The following is an 8,549-nucleotide window of genomic DNA, read 5'->3' as shown; positions in this document are numbered from 1 at the left end:
GACCAGTTGTGTAACCTGAGCCCCACCAGTTGTGTAACCGGACCCCGACCAGTTGTGTAACCATAAGCCTAGCACGTATACTTCCAAACCAATTTGTTCGTATATGCGCTGGTTTGTGTTCGCTGCTGTTCTCGTCTGAATAAATACATAACGTACACTTCATCATATAATTATTAGCGCTTCCATTAACAATGCTTAGCGCACTGTTTGTATTACTTTGTTTGTTAACAAAGCGCTCTCGTATCAGAGAAGGGAAGGGAAGAGAACTCTCAGGGGAGAAAGCGCTGTAATGTACGGTTATGTTACGTTGTTGGGTACATTAGATACAGTGTTTAGTTAGTTTCATATTTATTTAGTAGTCCTGGATACAGCAGTGTCGTAGACGTTGAGACAGGGCTTGGAGCAGAGCAGAGAGCTGAGTGTGGCCGGAGTCGCGGAGCTCTATGTGGGAGAGCGTTGTAGCTCGATGAGGTCGTAGTCTGCTGTCTGCTCTGTGTCGAGGCTGTAGCATCTTGGGTCGATTAGAACTGTACACGTCGAGTGCTACATTGTTGACTTGAAATTGTACTGCTTTGCTATTCGATTGATTGATTGATGATAAAGATTAAGCCACCCAAGAAGTGGCACGAGTATGAATAGCCTGTAAGTGGTGACCCTTTTGAGCCATTACCAGCCATTACTGCAGACTCGGGTAAATTCAGGTAAAATATAAAAGTATATCTAACTCGTTTTCTTTGAAACGGTCTGAATATTTTGATTTCTGCAAATAAAATTTATCTGAGGTGTCACTGACATATATTGGTCTCTACGAAAGAAAGGATTAGTAGAAATTCTAAGAGAGAATCAAATAGTTTCCGACTTTCATATTATTTCACCTGTCAGCTAATGATATTAGGTGAACATGCTTGTGCTTTAATTTTATTTAGTAGCCCCTCATATATAATATGGTATTAGTAGTAGAAGTAGTACATTGTACTACCTAAGCTTTTAATCAAAACAAAATGCAAAATTCAAAATTCAAAATGCAAAACAAAACAAAATTCACTACACAATTGAGGTTCTTATTTGCGTCTTATTTCATTGTAAAAGGAGTTAATTTCCAAACAGGGTTTATAAATAAATCTTATCTTATCTTTGCATTCAATTTTGTACGGTAATTTTTCAAACTTAAAATGTAAATAGCTATATATATATACCCCCTCTAAATGAAAAATGGCCTAATTTAACATATGTGCTAAAAATATTAACATAAATAATTCGTTTGTTAGATAACAAGATATTCATAGCAATAAGGTTTCTTGGAATGGCCTATAATGCACGCAAATACTAGTTTACGCACTTTTCGGGTAGTACGCCTGGAATTTCAAAATGGCGTTCAAACGGCGGTTGTTGAAGGCCCAGCCGGTCAGTAACGTCGGTGCCGCCAACGCGACAACATGTATCGCTGATTTCCGACATCAGCAACATTGCTCCAGGTAAGAGTGATAATTCTTTTTGACATATTTATATCTTATATATACACAGTATATAGAATTATATAATATAATGGGGTTTTGCGTATGGAGTTTGCTTCGAACAATGCCTATCAATGTTAGTTTAGTTCGTTTATTATGCACCCCATACCCATCTTGTGGGCTACCTTCCGGGGCTTAGTGTCCCCGCGGCCCGGTCGTCGACCAGGCCTCCTGGTTGCTGGACTGATCAACCAGGCTGTTGGACGCGGCTGCTCGCAGCCTGACGTATGCGTCACAGCCTGGTTGATCAGGTATCATTTGGAGGTGCTTATCCAGTTCTCTCTTGAACACTGTGAGGGGTCGGCCAGTTATGCCCCTTATGTGTAGTGGAAGCGTGTTGAACAGTCTCGGGCAGGTTCTAAATTAAGCACCTGACATATGTGGAGAGCTAGTGTCACAATTTGTTTGTCCTGCACACCGCCCCCCATCCAGTGGGCAGCGGTGGATAGGTTACAATCACTCGGTTACTACCTACAGTTAGCAGACTGGGGATATTTGGCTAAAATTTCTGGTAGCAGATCAGGTCCCCCATTTGTTCCGATTTTTTTTCAAATTGGATTTTACAATTCAAGTGTTATGTTATTTACTGCTTTAGCAAATAGGCGGTTCCATGGGTTTATAACCCTGTGGGTGAAAATATAGCTTATGTTTTCAGTCCTACACTGCGGCTTGTTGGACTTGAAACCGTTGTTCCTTGTTTGTGTTCCATCTGACCTTTTGAAGTTGTTCTCTGGATCCATATCTTCGAAACTGTTCAATATTTTAATAGGCAGGCGATGAGTCACAATAACGTGGCTGAAGTATGTTGACCAGACCACACACTAGAAGTTGAAGGGACGATGAGTTTCGGTCCGTCCTGGACCATTCTCAAGTCGATATTTTAATAGTTTCGGTGAGATCCATCCTGGCATGCCTAGTTTGCAGTGTTGTTAGCCCTGTGACCCTCAACCGTTCATGGTATGAAACTAGACCTCATTCTGCAATTATTTTTGTCGCCTGGTGTTCAATTTTCTCCATGAAAGGTTGGGCGCGGGGTGGGTTCTCTGTCGGACTCCAAGTGGGTTCTCTGTCGGGCTCCAAGTGGGTTCTCTGTCGGGCTCCAAGTGGGTTCTCTGTCGGCCTCCAAGTGGGTTCTCTGTCGGGCTCCAAGTGGGTTCTCTGTCGGGCTCCAAGTGGGTTCTCTGTCGGGCCCCAAGTGGGTTCTCTGTCGGGCTCCAAGTGGGTTCTCTGTTGGGCTCCAAGTGGGTTCTCTGTCGGGCCCCAAGTGGGTTCTCTGTCGGGCCCCAAGTGGGTTCTCTGTCGGGCCCCAAGTGGGTTCTCTGTCGGGCCCCAAGTGGGTTCTCTGTCGGGCGCCAAGTGGGTTCTCTGTCGGGCCCCAAGTGGGTTCTCTGTCGGCCTCCAAGTGGGTTCTCTGTTGGGCTCCAAGTGGGTTCTCTGTCGGGCTCCAAGTGGGTTCTCTGTCGGGCTCCAAGTGGGTTCTCTGTCGGGCCCCAAGTGGGTTCTCTGTCGGGCCCCAAGTGGGTTCTCTGTCGGGCCCCAAGTGGGTTCTCTGTCGGGCCCCAAGTGGGTTCTCTGTCGGGCCCCAAGTGGGTTCTCTGTCGGGCGCCAAGTGGGTTCTCTGTCGGGCCCCAAGTGGGTTCTCTGTCGGCCTCCAAGTGGGTTCTCTGTTGGGCTCCAAGTGGGTTCTCTGTCGGGCTCCAAGTGGGTTCTCTGTCGGGCTCCAAGTGGGTTCTCTGTCGGGCTCCAAGTGGGTTCTCTGTCGGGCTCCAAGTGGGTTCTCTGTCGGGCTCCAAGTGGGTTCTCTGTCGGGCTCCAAGTGGGTTCTCTGTCGGGCCCCAAGTGGGTTCTCTGTCGGGCCCCAAGTGGGTTCTCTGTCGGGCCCCAAGTGGGTTCTCTGTCGGGCGCCAAGTGGGTTCTCTGTCGGGCCCCAAGTGGGTTCTCTGTCGGCCTCCAAGTGGGTTCTCTGTTGGGCTCCAAGTGGGTTCTCTGTCGGGCTCCAAGTGGGTTCTCTGTCGGGCTCCAAGTGGGTTCTCTGTCGGGCTCCAAGTGGGTTCTCTGTCGGGCTCCAAGTGGGTTCTATGTCGGGCTCCAAGTGGGCTCTGTGTCGGGGCTCCGGGGTGGATTGTCGGTCGGGGCTCCGGGGTGGATTGTCGGTCGGGGCTCCGGGGTGGGTTGTCGGTCGGGGCTCCGGGGTGGGTTGTCGGTCGGGGCTCCGGGGTGGGTTGTCGGTCGGGGCTCCGGGGTGGGTTGTCGGTCGGGGCTCCGGGGTGGGTTGTCGGTCGGGGCTCCGGGGTGGGTTGTCGGTCGGGGCTCCGGGGTGGGTTGTCGGTCGGGGCTCCGGGGTGGGTTGTCGGTCGGGGCTCCGGGGTGGGTTGTCGGTCGGGGCTCCGGGGTGGGTTGTCGGTCGGGGCTCCGGGGTGGGTTGTCGGTCGGGGCTCCGGGGTGGGTTGTCGGTCGGGGCTCCGGGGTGGGTTGTCGGTCGGGGCTCCGGGGTGGGTTGTCGGTCGGGGCTCCGGGGTGGGTTGTCGGTCGGGGCTCCGGGGTGGGTTGTCGGTCGGGGCTCCGGGGTGGGTTGTCGGTCGGGGCTCCGGGGTGGGTTGTCGGTCGGGGCTCCGGGGTGGGTTGTCGGTCGGGGCTCCGGGCAGGCTTTAGGTACTCAACTGGCGGGCTCTGGGTGGGTGACTGTTCGGGCTCCAGGTGGGTGTCTGTCCGGCTTCGGGTGGGTTCTTGGTAGGGCTTGGGGGGTGTGGGTTCTTGGTAGGGCTTGGGGGGGGTGTGGGTACTTGGTAGGACTTGGGGGGGGGTGTGGGTTCTTGGTAGGACTTGGGGGGGGTGTGGGTTCTTGGTAGGGCTTGGGGGGGGGGGGTTCTTGGTAGGGCTTGGGGGGGGGGGTGTGGGTTCTTGGTAGGGCTTGGGGGGGTGTGGGTTCTTGGTAGGGCTTGGGGGGGTGTGAGTTCTTGGTAGGGCTTGGGGGGGTGTGGGTTCTTGGTAGGGCTTGGGGGGTGTGGGTTCTTGGTAGGGCTTGGGGGGGTGTGGGTACTTGGTAGGACTTGGGGGGGGGGGGGTGTGGGTTCTTGGTAGGACTTGGGGGGGTGTGGGTTCTTGGTAGGGCTTGGGGGGGGTGTGGGTTCTTGGTAGGGCTTGGGGGGGTGTGGGTTCTTGGTAGGGCTTGGGGGGTGTGGGTACTTGGTAGGGCTTGGGGGGGTGTGGGTTCTTGGTAGGGCTTGGGGGGTGTGGGTTCTTGGTAGGGCTTGGGGGGGTGTGGGTTCTTGGTAGGGCTCGGGGGGGTGTGGGTTCTTGGTAGGGCTCGGGGGTGTGTGGGTTCTTGGTAGGGCTCAGGGAGGTGTGGGTTCTTGGTAGGGCTCGGGGGGGTGTGGGTTCTTGGTAGGGCTCGGGGGGTGCGAGTTCTTGGTAGGGCTCGGGGGGGTGTGGGTTCTTGGTAGGGCTCGGGGGGGTTGGGTTCTCTGTAGGGCTCGGGGTGGGTTCTTGGTAGGGCTCGGGGTGGGTTCTCGGTAGGGCTCGGGGCGGGCTCCAGGTACTCAACTGACGGGTTCCAGTTCACTCAACTGGCGGGCTCCGGTTCACTCAACTGGCGGGCTCCGGTTTATTAAACTGGCGGGCTCCGGGTGTTTGACTGGTCGGGCTCCGGGTGGGTGACTGTTCGGGCTCCAGGTGGGTGTCTGTCCGGCTTCGGGTATGTTCTTGGTAGGGCTTCGGGGTGGGTTCTTGGTAGGACTTAGGGTTGGCTCCCGGTGGGCTCTTTCGGGTTCGGGATGGGCTCTCGGGCTTGGGGTACCTCTGTAGGGCTCGGGGTAGGTTCTTGGTCGGGCCCAGGGTGGGTTCTCTGTAGGGCTCAGGGTGTTTTCATGGTAGGACTAGGGGTGGGTTCTCTGTAGGGATCAGGTTGGGTTCTTGGTAGGGCTCTGAGTGGGTTCTCGGTAGGGCTCGGGGCGGGCTCCAGGTACTCAACTGACGGGTTCCAGTTCACACAACTGGCGGGCTCCGGTTCACTCATCTGGCGGGCTCCGGTTTACTAAACTGGCGGGCTCCGGGTGTTTGACTGGTCGGGCTCCGGGTGGGTGACTGTTCGGGCTCCAGGTGGGTGTCTGTCCGGCTTCGGGTGGGTTCTCGGTAGGGATTGGGGATGGGTTCTCGGTAGGGCTTGGGGCTGAGTTCTCGGTAGGGCTTGGGGCTGGGTTCTCGGTAGGGCTTGGGGCTGGGTTCTCGGTAGGGCTTGGGGCTGGGTTCTCGGTAGGGCTTGGGGCTGGGTTCTCGGTAGGGCTTGGGGCTGGGTTCTCGGTAGGGCTTGGGGCTGGGTTCTCGGTAGGGCTTGGGGCTGGGTTCTCGGTAGGGCTTGGGGGGTGGGTTCTCGGTAGGGCTTGGGGGTGGGTTCTCGGTAGGGCTTGGGGGGTGGGTTCTCGGTAGGGCTTGGGGGGTGGGTTCTTGGTAGGGCTTGGGGGGTGGGTTCTCGGTAGGGCTCGGGGTGGGCTCTTTCGGGATCGGGATAGGCTCTCGGGCTTGGGGAACATCTGTAGGGCTCGGGGTAGGTTCTTGGTCGGGCTCAGGGTGGGTTCTCGGTAGGGCTCGGGGCGGGCTCCAGGTACTCAACTGACGGGTTCCAGTTCACTCAACTGGCGGGCTCCGGTTCACTCAACTGGCGGGCTCCGGTTTACTAAACTGGCGTTCTCCGGGTGTCTGACTGGTCGGGCTCCGGGTGGGTGACTGTTCGGGCTCCAGGTGGGTGTCTGTCCAGCTTCGGGTGGGTTCTTGGTAGGGCTTCGGGTGGGTTTTTGGTAGGTATTAGGGCAGGGTTCTTGGTAGGGCTTGGGGGTGGGTTCTTGGTAGGGCTTGGGGGTGGGTTCTTGGTAGGGCTTGGGGGTGGGTTCTTGGTAGGGTTTGGGGTTGGCTCCCGGTCAGGCTCGGGGTGGGCTCTTTCGGGATCGGGATAGGCTCTCGGGCTTGGGGAACCTCTGTAGGGCTCGGGGTAGGTTCTTGGTCGGGCTCAGGGTGGGTGACTGTTCGGGCTCCAGGTGGGTGTCTGTCCAGCTTTGGGTGGGTTCTTGGTAGGGCTTGGGGTGGGTTCTTGGTAGGTATTAGGGCTGGGTTCTTGGTAGGGCTTGGGGGTGGGTTTTGGTAGGGCTTGGGGGGTGGGTTCTCGGAAGGGCTTGGGGGGTGGGTTCTCGGTAGGGCTCGGGGTGGGCTCTTTCAGGATCAGGATAGGCTCTCAGGCTTGGGGAACCTCTGTAGGGCTCTGGGTAGGTTCTTGGTCGGGCTCAGGGTGGGTTCTCGGTAGGGCTCGAGGCAGGCTCCAGGTACTCAACTGACGGGTTCCAGTTCACTCAACTGGCGGGCTCCGGTTCACTCAACTGGCGGGCTCCGGTTCACTCAACTGGCGGGCTCCGGTTTACTAAACTGGCGGGCTCCGGGTGTTTGACTGGACGGGCTCCGGGTGGGTGACTGTTCGGGCTCCAGGTGGGTGTCTGTCCGGCTTCGGGTGGGTTCTTGGTAGGGCTTGGGGTGGGTTCTTGGTAGGTATTGAGGCTGGGTTCTCGGTAGGGCTTTGGGCTGGGTTCTCGGTAGGGCTTGGGGCTGGGTTCTCGGTAAGGGCTTAGGGCTGGGTTCTCGGTAGGGCTTGGGGGGTGGGTTCTCGGTAGGGCTTGGGGGGGTGGGTTCTCGGTAGGGCTTGGGGGGTGGGTTCTCGGTAGGGCTTGGGGGGTGGGTTCTCGGTAGGGCTTGGGGGGGTGGGTTCTCGGTAGGGCTTGGGGGGGTGGGTTCTCGGTAGGGCTTGGGGGGGTGGGTTCTCGGTAGGGCTTGGGGGGTGGGTTCTCGGTAGGGGTCGGGGTGGGCTCTTTCGGGATCGGGATAGGCTCTCGGGCTTAAGGAACCTCTGTAGGGCTCGGGGTAGGTTCTTGGTCGGGCTCAGGGTGGGTTCTCGGTAGGGCTCGGGGCGGGCTCCAGGTACTCAACTGACGGGTTCCAGTTCACTCAACTGGCGGGCTCCGGTTCACTCAACTGGCGGGCTCCGGTTTACTAAACTGGCGGGCTCCGGGTGTTTGACTGGTCGGGCTCCGGGTGGGTGACTGTTCGGGCTCCAGGTGGGTGTCTGTCCAGCTTCGGGTGGGTTATTGGTAGGGCTTGGGGTGGGTTCTTGTTAGGTATTAGGGCTGGGTTCTTGGTAGGGCTTGGGGGTGGGTTTTTGGTAGGGCTTGGGGTGGGTTCTTGGTAGGGCTTGGGGGTGGGTTCTTGGTAGGGTTTGGGGTTGGCTCCCGGTCAGGCTCGGGGTGGGCTCTTTCGGGATCGGGATAGGCTCTCGGGCTTGGGGAACCTCTGTAGGGCTCGGGGTAGGTTCTTGGTCGGGCTCAGGGTGGGTTCTCTATAGGGCTCAGGGTGGGTTCTCTATAGGGCTCGGGGTGGGTTCTTGGTAGGGCTTGGGGCAGGTTCTCTGTAGGGATCAGGATGGGTTCTCGGTAGGGCTCGGGGCGGGCTCCAGGTACTCAACTGACGGGTTCCAGTTCACTCAACTGGCGGGCTCCGGTTCACTCAACTGGCGGGCTCCGGTTTACTAAACTGGCGGGCTCCGGGTGTTTGACTGGTCGGGCTCCGGGTGGGTGACTGTTCGGGCTCCAGATGGGTGTCTGTCCGGCTTCGGGTGGGTTCTTGGTAGGGCTTGGGGGTGGGTTCTTGGTAGGTCTTAGGGTTGGCTCTCGGTCAGGCTCGGGGTGGGCTCTTTTGGGTTCGGGATGGGCTCTCGGGCTTGGGTTACCTCTGTAGGGCTCGGGGTAGGTTCTTGGTCAGGCTCAGGGTGGGCTCTGTTGGGCTCAGAGTGGGTTCTTGATAGGACTCGGGGTGGGTTCTCTGTAGGGATCAGGGTAGGTTCTCGTTAGGGCTCTGGGTTGGTTCTCGGTTGGGCTCGGGGCAGGCTCCAGGTACTCAACTGACGGGTTCCAGTTCACACAACTGGCGGGCTCCGGTTCACTCAACTGGCGGGCTCCGGTTTACTAAACTGGCGGGCTCCGGGTGTTTGACTGGTCGGGC

General features: G+C 57.3%; 1 protein-coding gene across 2 annotated transcripts in view; it reads left to right on the top strand.

Moving 5' to 3' along the window:
• The window catches only part of LOC138349615 (protein Asterix-like), a 50,149-nt gene that overhangs the window by 27,594 nt on the left and 14,006 nt on the right, over window positions 1-8,549 (top strand). The window contains exon 1 of one of the 2 annotated variants that reach the window (XM_069335138.1): window positions 1,461-1,475. The exons of the other annotated variant lie outside the window; for it this stretch is intronic. The gene's annotated coding sequence lies outside the window, so the exon portion shown is untranslated. Of the gene's footprint in view, window positions 1-1,460; window positions 1,476-8,549 lie in introns of those variants that run through there. 2 annotated transcript variants of the gene reach the window in all.

Source organism: Procambarus clarkii, chromosome 32 (genome assembly GCF_040958095.1).
Source record: "Procambarus clarkii isolate CNS0578487 chromosome 32, FALCON_Pclarkii_2.0, whole genome shotgun sequence".
NCBI classification, from domain to species: domain Eukaryota; kingdom Metazoa; phylum Arthropoda; class Malacostraca; order Decapoda; family Cambaridae; genus Procambarus; species Procambarus clarkii.
This window is presented reverse-complemented; position numbering and strand designations above follow the sequence as displayed.